Here is a 12,500-nt window from a genome sequence, read left to right as displayed (position 1 = left end):
TGTGTACATACACGTAAAAGATTTTGTATGTAAGTATGTAAATACGCAGGCTCTTACGTTGTTTCTCGTTCCTCCAATAGGAGATTGGTCCCTATAACTTATTGAACTCACTCCCATAAAAATGATTTTATATTTTTGTCACAAGATTTATTTCAGTGAGTTTTCTGTCAAACAAAGCGTTTGCGCACTGAATATTTAGTGAGCGTCAAAAGATTTTAACATTAGTAGAATAGTAGAACAACACAATAGTGGCAATTGCAAGAAAACTAGATCTCGCTTATATTGACGAACTCCGTGAATTCGTCAAGAGAGATAATCAAGTAAAAACTCAGCCACGGCGCATGAAACTCTCAACCGCGGCCCATGAAACTTTCAGCCACGGCCCGTTGGTGGCCTGTGTTGTTGGCACCCATAGCGGTGCCAGACGCACGATCATGGCTAACTTTAACCTTAAATAAAAACTACTGAGGCTAGAGGGCTGCAATTTGGTATGTTTGATGATTGGAGGATGGATGATCAACATACCAGTTTGCAGCCCTCTAGCCTCAGTAGTTTTTAAGATTTAAGGGCGGACGGAAAAAATGCGGACGGACAGACAAATGCCATCTCAGTAATTTACTTTTACAGAAAACTAAAAACGAAGGAGATCCTATTTATGCATTGCACTATGATAGTTGATCCTGGTGTACTGCAACGGCCTGGAAGTGGTATATAGTCTTGCTATTTTCGTCATGTGTATTCAGATTCCGGTTGGAAAAGGCTACCTAATTCAGTCATTTACCGAAGGTCTGATATGAAAACAAGAGAACGATGGGTGAAGGAAAAATAGAGTCGGGTTAATTGGTCAATTTCAGTAAATTGCCGTCTCGACGACTAAGGTCATCGAGGCAGTGACTAGCCCCAAGGGAGATTGCGATGAAATGCTGACGTGCAGTCAGGCAAAGAATAAAAGAGTAATACTGACGTTGAGGGTAATCCAAGAAAAACAAACTTTAGTAATTTTCTTTGTCAAGTCAGTATATATACCTCTACGAGCTTTCGCCCCCGTAGGGTGGGTGGGGTTAGTGCTGTCAGTGAACCTCACGCGCGGTGCACTGTAGGCATTACTTAAGGCTCTTGACAGTGTCCCCTCGGCCCCTAGCTGCAACACCGTTCATTCCTTTTACTGCACCTCTATTCGTACTTTTTCTTCCATCTGACTTTCCACCCCCTTCTAACAATTGTTTCATAGTGCAGCTGCGAGGTTTCCCTCCTGCTAACCTTTGTAACATTTGACTGTTTTCCTTTCAGCGCTGAATAACCTCATAGGTCCGACGCTTGGCCTTCTGCCTAAATTTTGTTGGGCGAGCTCTCGCAAAATCTTTGAATAGGATCGACCTATCTGTCCGCACTGGCGTATGGAGTTGTTCGTGTTTGTAATTACGTAGTTGCCCACGTTAAGACCTCTTTTTGCCCTCGTGAGCTCATCCCATTAATTTAACAAGCTTTCTTACACCAGGCAATTTAAGTGGAAGAACCTGATTCGCCAAGCCTTGCTTCTTAAAAGTAGCCCATTCCCCGATTGAAAGTCATTCAGGCCGGGGTTGTTTTTGTATAATCGTTCTCAGTGACATAAATGCCCACGCTGTATATATATATATAATATATATATATATATATATATATATATATATATATATATATATATATATATATATATATATATATATATATATATATCGTAAACGTTGCTGAATAAAACGTCCAGAGAATATTCAGTCTCTAGACCTTGAATATACAAGATCTACTTTGTTAGTATTCATTTATGCGAGAAGGCAAGAAGTGTAAACAAAAGAGGAATTATCTCTCTCTCTCTCTCTCTCTCTCTCTCTCTCTCTATATATATATATATATATATATATATATATATATATATATATATATATATATATATATATATAGGTAGTGTAGTAATATCGAGGTCAGGAGAAGGGTCAGTATTCCCTTCCTTTGCATGTGTGTACTTTTTTTTTTTTTGTTAAACTGACCTGCATTACAAATTATTTCGCTCTCTAGTTTTCTTTTCCTCTCACAAGTCCCAATCATTTTTTTCACAACGACAATCTGTACGATATTTACTGACACCTAAATAAACAAGTAAAAAATTGGCCGAAGTTTCTTCGGCACAATCGAGTTTTCCGTACAGCCGCTACAGCGTATAATCAAGGCCACCGAAAACAGATCTGTCGTTTGGTGGTCTCGGTATAATGCTCTATGAGCCGCGTCCCATGGAACCTTAACCACGGCCCGGTGGTGGCCTGGCATATGTCGTTGCCAGAAGCACGATTACGGCTAGATTTAACCTTAAATAAAATGAAAACTAATGAGTCTAGAGGGCTGCAATTTGGTATGTTTGATGATTGGAGGGTGGGTAATCAACATACCAATTTGCAGCCCTCTAGCCTCAGTAGTTTTTAAGATCTGATGGCGGACAGAAAAAGTGCGGACAGAATAAATTGCCATCACAATAGTTTTCTTTTACAGAAAACTAAAACAGCTTTGGATTGATTTTGGATTAGTTCACCTTTCCATCATTATGAATGCGCGTAATTCTGTGCGTACATAATATAGTACTTAGTTTATTCTCCTTTTGCAGTACCTGTATTATGCTGAAGCTCCTACAGTTTGGGACATCATGTCTCTTTAATTAAGCAGAACTTTTATCTTGGGAATGTTGGTGCACAGAAGCTTCCATTTCTCGTAGAGTCACTGGTGTCCTTAAAATGCTGTGGGATTGTGTGTGACTGTAAGTGTAATTTTCTTCCATTCCCCGCTCTTTGTATTAATACGAGTACAGTACGTTGCTGTACGCTGCGTTGGTATCATAGCTGTTTGAGTATATTGTCTGTGTACTTTTTTTCCACTATCTTTTCCCTATGGTCTTAATGTGCAAATCATTCCTGGGACCACAATATGTATATATCTGTTATTATTCTCAATGAAGGTTTTTTTTTTTTTTTGCGCTTGGACTCCTACATCGTCACGTGCATATACGAATCTTCAGTATAGTTATTTGTCGTATATGATTTATATTTTTATTTATTTTGCTTGTACTTGAACCATGATGTGTTTGCGTGTTTCTAGCTGGTATGGAGTATCCGTTTTACAGGTATAAAATTCATACATTGCCTAAACTGCATGTCAGGTTAGCAAATGGAGTTTTTATTTAATTATTATTATTATTATTATTATTATTATTATTGTGTTCGTATTATTATTATTTTGGAGTAAACACTCCAGTACCCTAACCTGTCTTGGAAGTCAGAGTTAATGATATGCTGACGTATATATTCTGTACATCTTCAAGTGGCTGTACACTCTACAAAGCGCCTCCTCAGTCTAGCTATTATTTTTTTTTTTTTATTAAATAGTCTGCAAAGTGTTTGGAGGCATGTACACGAACCTCTGGGTCATCATACCTGTACACACAGGTGTGCCTCCAGTGTGAATGTTTTCTGCGAATGTGACCATACTTGTAATGGTTCGACAGCGATGGCTCTCTAGTAAATCTAGCGAAGGGGTGGGGGCAGGCGCCTCTATGAACCTCCACACTATAATCTCGGCCACCATTTATTAGATTAAGAGATTAAGATAATAAGCACCTGGATAATTAAATGTCTTCCCTTGTGAATTATTAATTGTTGTAGCACTTGCTAATCTTCGTAGGTGTCGATGATGATGGTTGTTCTGGGTCTCGTACCGAGGCCGCACTCCCGGATTCTCAATGGAGTCTCGATGTTATCGCTGGTTCTTTTGTTCTGGTTATTGGTGATGCCGGTGTTACTATTAATATGCAAGACGTTATGGTTATTTCCACCCTCCATTATCTTCCGTGGTGGTTGCCATACAGGCCTTTGGTCTTGGAGCGTAGGTGATTAGCATTTTGTTAATGATCATAAAAATGATGATGACGTAATGTAACGAAGAACAGGCACGTTATGGTAAACTGGTAAATACAGGGGACAGAAAGAACCTCTATAATAAAATTAATAAAATACAAAATGTATGTCCGTGTAATTTTTATGTATGTGTAACATCTGCAATCCAGATCTTGGTCAGCCTCTCTTACCCTTGCCTCGGTACTATTTTGAAAAAAAGAAGGTACCTAGGTCTGAATTTCGGGGCGGTGCGTAACGTCTCGACCTTCCTTTATATTAAAGTCGTTTATGGCGTTATGTGGGCATTAGTATTAATCGTAATTATTGATACAGAATGTTGTATGGTGTAGTTGGTAATATACAAGAACCTGATTGCTTCGAGAAAATCTACTGACATAAAATCCAGCAATTGACAAACATTGTAAGATATCTGTTATACAGCAATGAAGAGTTTGTTCATAACTATTTTTTTATTTACATAGAATAGTTTTCTTTTTGCATGTTTCTATCTCCAGCTTTTTCATATATACTTAATCTCTATTCACTCCTCACTTTTACAACCCCCGTATGTTTGTCAATATATCAACTTGACAAAAATATCCACAAGACATGATGCCCTGGAAATTGCTTGTATACTGTATATATTAGGTTTATGGGGGCCTAATAAAAGTCTGGAATCAGATACCTATTCGATGATCTACTTTTAATTCCGAATCTTATTTCCGTAAATTAAAGTCTTCACCTGTAATCCTTGAGTTATTCTCTCTCTCTCTCTCTCTCTCTCTCTCTCTCTCTTGCTGGATGCCGGAGCACATCTACTTCATTATCTTGAGACAGTGCACTTGCGGGAGCGACAAACGTTCTTTAGGTTATTATTATTATTAATATTATTATTAGGAGGGAAGTCATCACCTCCCATGGTAGCCAACAGGTGAGAAAAACTGTTTAAGAATAGTCGCCATTCTTAATCTCTTGGCAGTTACAGTATCTTTTTTTTATGAGTTGCCGAAAGGTGGATTTTATGAACGAGAAATCTCATGAAGTTCATGTTAACTAATCTTACAAAAGCAGAAAGGTATTGACGTCCGGTTTTAAGAATCAACAGTAAGAGTGTGTGAGGCAAAACCCAGTGGCTACTTCTCATTTGTTTGTTCCTTTGATATTTGCACCATAAAGTATCTTTGTATAAGTTTAAGCGATTCGACAGAGGGAAAGTTAGCAAACCCGTACATTTTCCATAAAGAAAATGGAAACATTTTCTTTACTTGAGACATAAATTTCCTAAGGTATATGGTATACTATGCCACCTGTCAAATCGAGAAATGTATCCTCTGATGTAAATGTGTGGCACCGTTTTTTTTTTTTTTTGGGGGGGTGGTGTGTGGGTTCACTGGTATGTTTATTTTCGTTATTAAATGCTAGTACATAGCGTGAAGCTGTATAAATAGAGGAGAGACTTGCGAATTTTCAGGCTTAATCTCCACCTTAATTGCAAGAAGATGGCCGCTCGTAAAATGGTTTTAATATGTTTCCATCTGCATCAGAGAAAAATTTTGTAAAGCGTCTGTTCTTGTTCTGAGACTTCTTAAGAAGAGGAGAGGTATGTGAAATTCTACATTTTGATGACTTTGCCTGCCGATGTAGTGGTTGCGTGCATTCTGAAAGGTTTATCCCTATAAACGTGGTCATTAACCAAACAGTATTTTATAACAAAGGAGCAACAATATAGCTTTAAATTTCTTTAACTTTGTTTGCAGATTTATAAACAAAATGATAACTTGACACCATATTTAGTGCATGATCTTTTATAAGATGTCATTGTTCTCTTCATATAATAGATATTATTATAGATTATTATTTGTCGGTGTAATCCATTGATAATTAGGATCGGCTAATAGTTGGAGGAAGTCTAACTTTTCGAGAAATCTATCTTAAGCTAAATCAGTAAAAACTTTGATAGGAAAAATGATAAATTGTAAGAATATTTCATCGCTCGTGTATAGTAATGTAGTATCTTGCAGAGTGACTACTTTGCATAATTTTTTCCCGTTCATGTTGGAATTATATATTTGTAAATTGCAAAATCCTACTTTCCTTTGAAGTGCAGATTATGTGTGAATCACGCGCCTATATTATTCGGCTTTTAAATACAGCTTTCGTCAAACTTTATTGCCTTTTGTATTACATTTAGTCTCGACTTCGTGAAATTACGCCCAGTCGCTTTTTGCTTCAGAGTAACTACATTATGTCTGGAAGCTATAATTATTTTCTTCATTTTTCAAACTCTGATTTTCAAGATCTTGAAGGTATGTGAGGAAGCTTCGTTTCTTCGCTCGTGTGTAGCACAGTACTGCTCAAAGTTGATTTGCAAAAGTCTTTATGTAGTTTGATTTTGGATTTTTTTTCTGTAATTTTATGTTTGCTCTTTTGTAATATGCATAGATTATGCAAGGGCCGATTGGACTGTCAACCTACCACTAGTGCTCTCAACTGGGCTAATAATTCGAAAGATGGAATGGGCTGGGTTAAAGGAAGAATCATTTCGTTGCAACAGGGAAGCTTGTTTGTAAATACGCATCACACTTTCGTATATATACTTTAGAAAAAAATGCGGTGAGGATTCAGTAAACTAATGCATTTGTTCAGCTGCCACAATACAGCCTTCAACTATACATTCCTTGTAAAAACGTACTGGTTGAGAACTTTATAATTTTGAACAATTGATTGATATTGTGTTTTACCTACCTGCCAACCAATAATTTCCCTCTAGTTAGATTTTGGCTAATGTTACTTTATAGTATATATTTATTTATCGGTTTTGGCCTTAATTTCATTCATAATTTAATTTTGTATGTTTTTTAATATTTTTTTTTTGCATTCCAACTTGTGGACTTTGCTTTAAAATTATTTGAATTTTTGCCATGGTCATTATGAATAATAATAATAATAATAATAATAATAATAGTAAAAGTCCATATATATACATATATATATATATATATATATATATATATATATATATATATATATATATATATATATATATATATATATATATATATATATATATATATATATATATATATATATATATATACTGTATACTGTATACACATTACACACATACATATATATATATATATATATATATATATATATATATATATATATATATATATATATATATAGATATATATATATATATATATATATATATATATATATATATATATATATATATATATATATATAACGGTTCAAAGGTTTTGGGCGCTTGCCTGTGATGACAGTCGTAAAAAAGTCGCCAAATTCCTAGGCTCTAAGGTCTTTTAAACGTCCCATGAAACCTAGCCCAAACGTGGCCCTCAGGAGAAATTAATCACGATGACCATAGACTGAAGGTTTGAACAGGCTGGCCGTTATAATTCGGGTCACCTTGACTACCGGCCAGTGATTAGTCATTCTTTGAACGCCTGAAATGATTTCTCCTCACACGGAAAATGGGGAAGCTCTACAAGTCAAGTCTTTTAGAGCGCTGGCCCTCATGAAAGCAGTAATTTCACCCACTTCTTACTACACACTCTTTCATCCACACGCACATACTCTCCCCCTGACATCCTTCCATCCTACCACAATAACACCCTCCCACCCTCGTATCCCTATCACCTTCCTTCCCCCTTGCAAGAATTCAAGTCCTCCTCCTCCTCCTCCTCGTCCCACCTCGTTCTGCTTATTCTTCTTCTTCTTCTCTGGGTGGGTGTGGTGAGGCGGAGGCCCTCAGGCTGTGCTGCCATCGTTCCTGGGGTCGGGAAGAGGCAAGGCCGGACTGGCACCGATTTCACAAGTGCCAATTACCGAGTGCCTGGAGGTGGTATCAGCGGTGATGGTGTGTTGGACTGCCAGTCGCGCATACCCATAACACCTAATGACGCTCAAGTAGTGGTTGGGTTGGGTTGTGGGAGGTGAGGAGCTGGTGGATGGACGAGAAACTCTGCACTTCAGCGAGAACGAGAGAGAAATTAGCGTTTAATGAAAGTGCACGGAGCTTAATTCTGGAGAATTTACTCTGCCGTAATCAGAGTTATGATTGACCGGAATGTAAACTTGACGGTCTACAAACCAACTGCTCATATTTTTGTTCTGATCGCCAGCCTTATAATTCGCCTTCGTATTTACTAGTTAAGTTTAGTAACCTATATTGGCCAATGTTTATCTGTTCACTGTTTTTCTGTATATTTTATTTGTGTTTTTACGATTTACCGTATGTGAGAATATAGAAATAAATTGAGATTACTTGCCAAAGTGTGTCTCTCTCTATCCCTAAGTTTAGTGACCTATATTGGCCAATGTTTATTTTACTGTTTTTCAGTATAGTTTATATTGTTAGGATTTACCGTATATGAGAATATGGAAATAAACCGAGATTACTTGCCAAAGTTTGTCTCTCTCTTTCTCTTTCTCTCTTTATCGCTGTCTCTACCTCTTTATCTCTCTCACACACACAGACACCATTACACACGGATAAACACGCACAGTCTTAGTTAACTGTAACATGAGTCACTGTCATTAGAGCATAATATTTTGCAGAGAATTTTGTCATGACCTTCCGCGATTGGTTGCCCGAAGAAGGAAAGCCGTTGTTCATCCAGGACTCTTTAATTACGGTGATGATCATCACAAAGAAATGGATTAATTGAATTATTAACCGAAGAAACAGCCCGTTACTGGGAAACGAACAGTAAGGTAAAAGAGAGAGAGAGAGAGAGAGAGAGAGAGAGAGAGAGAGAGAGAGAGAGAGAGAGAGAGAGAGAGAGAGAAGTCCGCCTCCGGCTTACACAAAAGCCCTCATACCATTAAAAGTTAAACGGGTTATAAAGAACGCCATTACAGCGTTTTTGTGTTATGTTTATATTGAGGTGGTTAATTTAAGGAATTGGCTCTGAAAAGAGATATCAGCAGAGACGCCAAATTACAGTAATCGATCCCACAATAAAGACAGTGTTTACGCGTTGGGCCAATTACGGACTTTTATTGCTTTTTTGCAAGATCTCGTCACTGTATCGGTCTGCATCTTGAGTGAATCTTCGTAGGTAGTGATGCTGCAGGTCCAAATTTCGATTTGAATTCCGCTAATACCAATTTGTAGCAAATTAATTCAACGTGGTGGGTGCGCTTTTCTATCTCTTTTAGATCAAGACAAAGGCGTGTCACTTTCCCCGGTACAACCTTTGACATCAGATTACTCTATCGTTTGAAGATTTTGTATCTCAATTACCCACGGCTCCAAGGTCAGAAAAATTGCCTTGTAGAAACTTTTGTCTGTTGAATAAACCCTAAATGTTGCCAGTCATAAAGAGAGAGAGAGAGAGAGACAGATTCTAAACATTATCAAAGATGATATAAGAGAGATGAGAGATGAACAAAGAAAGGTCATTAGAAAGAGACGCGCCAGGCATGCTTAGAGTTCTTGATCAATGCTCTGTCTTGGCGTGAAAGCACTTCATGGCAAGACATATAAATGGAGTAAAACTATGGTTGTCCCAGTTCTGAGTCAGTTTCTCAGTGTAATAACTTTCACGCTGCAATTATTTTAATGATATTGCCAGTGTATAAGTAGATTTTTATGTATATAAATAATATACATGTGACTCAAACTTTCATTTATGTATGAGTACTAATTTTTCTGGTGTAAATTGTTATATATACATATATATATATATAATATATATATATATATAAATATATATAAGTATGAATTGTATAATATGTATGCACATATATTATATTATATATATATATATATATATATATATATATATATATATATATATATATATATATACAGTATATATATATATATATAAATGATTTTTAACATGAACACACACTTGTATAGATATATATCTATATGTTATAAATATATATTTATATATATATATATATATATATACTATATATATATATGTATATATATATATATATATATATATATATATATATATATATATATATATTATTTCTATATATATAAATTTTTCAACACGAACACAGAGTGTGGGGCTGCAAACCCCGTGCCCATGATTATTTGGTCATTTTTTAAAGGAAACGTACATTATAGAGATAGATGATTTCTTTTGGCGAATTCAGAATAGGCGTCCCCACCCTTGCTCCAGCCAAGGGATTGACAACCCTACTCTAACTCTCCTTTCCCTTGAGACAGAACACATTTATATCAAAGCCAGTGGCGCCTCCTTGGACGGAAATCTTTAGGTGGTACCTAAACCGCCATCGCAGTAACGGTAACTTGTATCACTTGCACACTGACTGACCTTGATTCAATAGTTAAAGGATAAGTGTATCAGTGACTGTTGTTTTTTTTTTTCTTTGGGTTGTTTCTTTTAAGGGAGACTGTTGGATGAAATATATTTATAGATTTATATATATATATATATATATATATATATATATATATATATATATATATATTTTATATATATATAATATATATATATTTTATACTTATAATACATAACACAATATACACAATATATATATATATATATATATATATATATATATATATATATATATATATATATATATATATACGTATTTACACGCACATACCACATACACGTGCATACATAAGATACACGGGATGTTTAGTTATAGGGTAAGGGGGAATGAAACATAAAGTTGTGGAATGAGGAACTGAGGAGCCTAACGAAGTACGACCAGAGATTATTTGAGGTGCAGTCGGAAGACAGAACTGACGATCATGCACGGACAGACAGCAAGACGGATGGATAAGTAGGTCAACAGGAAGGTGAGAGAGGAGAACGAGTAAGAGGGCGAGTTGGGACTTTAGGGAGAAAAAGAGTTTTACAAGGATGTTAATGCAGAAAGAAAGGCTGACGAATTATTCTACCCCAGAATAAATCAATGCAAATGGAGAAATGCCTTCTGAAAAGATTGAAAGAAATGATTGTAGAAAGAATTTTTAAGAGGGAGATGTATCACAGGAAACAGGATGCAGATGGGGAGATGCTGTCTAAATTAAATACAGCCCTAGTTCGTTGGTGTTAATATTTTGAAAATGTGTTGAATGTGTAGGTGAGAAGATAGGCTCAGCTGATTGCTGCAAAGAGTAGAAAGGTCAGAATAAGTTTGATAATGCTTGCGTAAGTGGCTGTTGAAGATGTTGGGATGCCAATCGAGAAGTTGAAGAGTGGAAAGAGCCGTAGAATTGATGCGATTACCAGTGAAATGCTGGGGTACGTTGATGAAAGTGTAACCGAGTAATTAATTCACCTGTGCATGTTTGGTATAAATAGGGGAAAGCTTCCAAAGAGGAAGATGAAAGATTAATTGTTCCTGTATGTAAGGGTGAGGTTAATAGAACAGACTGTAAGAATTTTAGGAGCATAACGTGACTTTTCTACCATGTTAAGCGTACAATTGAAAGTATTGTGAACGTGTTATGATTTATGATTGCTGATAACGGCTGTATTATGCAACAGCATTCCTGATTTATCATGGTGATTTTAAAATGGGTATTTTTCGCTAAATATCAACATTGTTCTTATCGCAACTTTAAATCAGCCTGGTGTCTTGAAACCTACTTTCTTCTCGCTGAATTCCCTTCATTTCTTTTCGCCTCTTTCCTATTTATTTCGAGGAAATTTAAGAAATTTCTCTCTCAAGAACACTTCCCACCTGTATTAGGTCTTGTAAAGCACCACAGAGATAAACAATCCAGTTAAAACTTGGTATGTTGATGTATTTGCCCGTTCGAAGTGATTATGTTTGTACTGCATACCTGCACATATTTACATTTGTACTTCCTCACATAACCCACATGCTGAAGTAATGTGAAACTCTTAAATAACTCTGACATCATAACACAGCGTTGATATTTTATCCTAATGGTAATTAGACTTCATTTGCATTAGTTATGCTTGCCTCGTGAAAATAGCTTTATGACCCATAATTCGGGGATATTGCTTGTAACAGTAGACTGCACGTGTGTTTCTCCCAGCGGTAATGAACTATGGCGAATATGTTATGAGACCTCACAAAGGATAAAATGTTCCAAATTCTGACTAGATTTCGTATACGGGCGCGCGTGTGCGCAAGCACACATACATAAATACATACTTAAATATATATATATATATATATATATATATATATATATATATATATATATATATATATATGCTATAACTACAGGGATCACGTGACTAACTGTACTGCAAGAGCCAGAAGGAATAATAAGTAAAAAATGCACCGAAGTTTCTTCGTCGCAATCGAATTTTCTGTACAGCAGTTACAGCGTATATTCAAGGCCAAAGAAATTAGATCTATCTATCGGTGGTCTTGGTATAATGCTGTATGAGCCACGGCCCATGAAACTTTAACCAGAAGAACGATTATGGCTAACTTTAACCTTAAATTAAATAAAAACTACGGAGGCTAGAGGGGTGCAATTTGTTATGCTTGATGAGTGGAGGGTGGTTGATCAACATACCAATTTGCAGAACTCTAGCCTTAGTAGTTTTTAAGATCTGAGGTCGGACAGAA

The sequence above is a fragment of the Macrobrachium rosenbergii genome, chromosome 25 (assembly GCF_040412425.1).
Source record: "Macrobrachium rosenbergii isolate ZJJX-2024 chromosome 25, ASM4041242v1, whole genome shotgun sequence".
In the NCBI taxonomy this organism is placed as follows: domain Eukaryota; kingdom Metazoa; phylum Arthropoda; class Malacostraca; order Decapoda; family Palaemonidae; genus Macrobrachium; species Macrobrachium rosenbergii.
The sequence above is the reverse complement of the archived record's forward strand: the minus strand, read 5'-3'. Positions refer to the sequence as shown.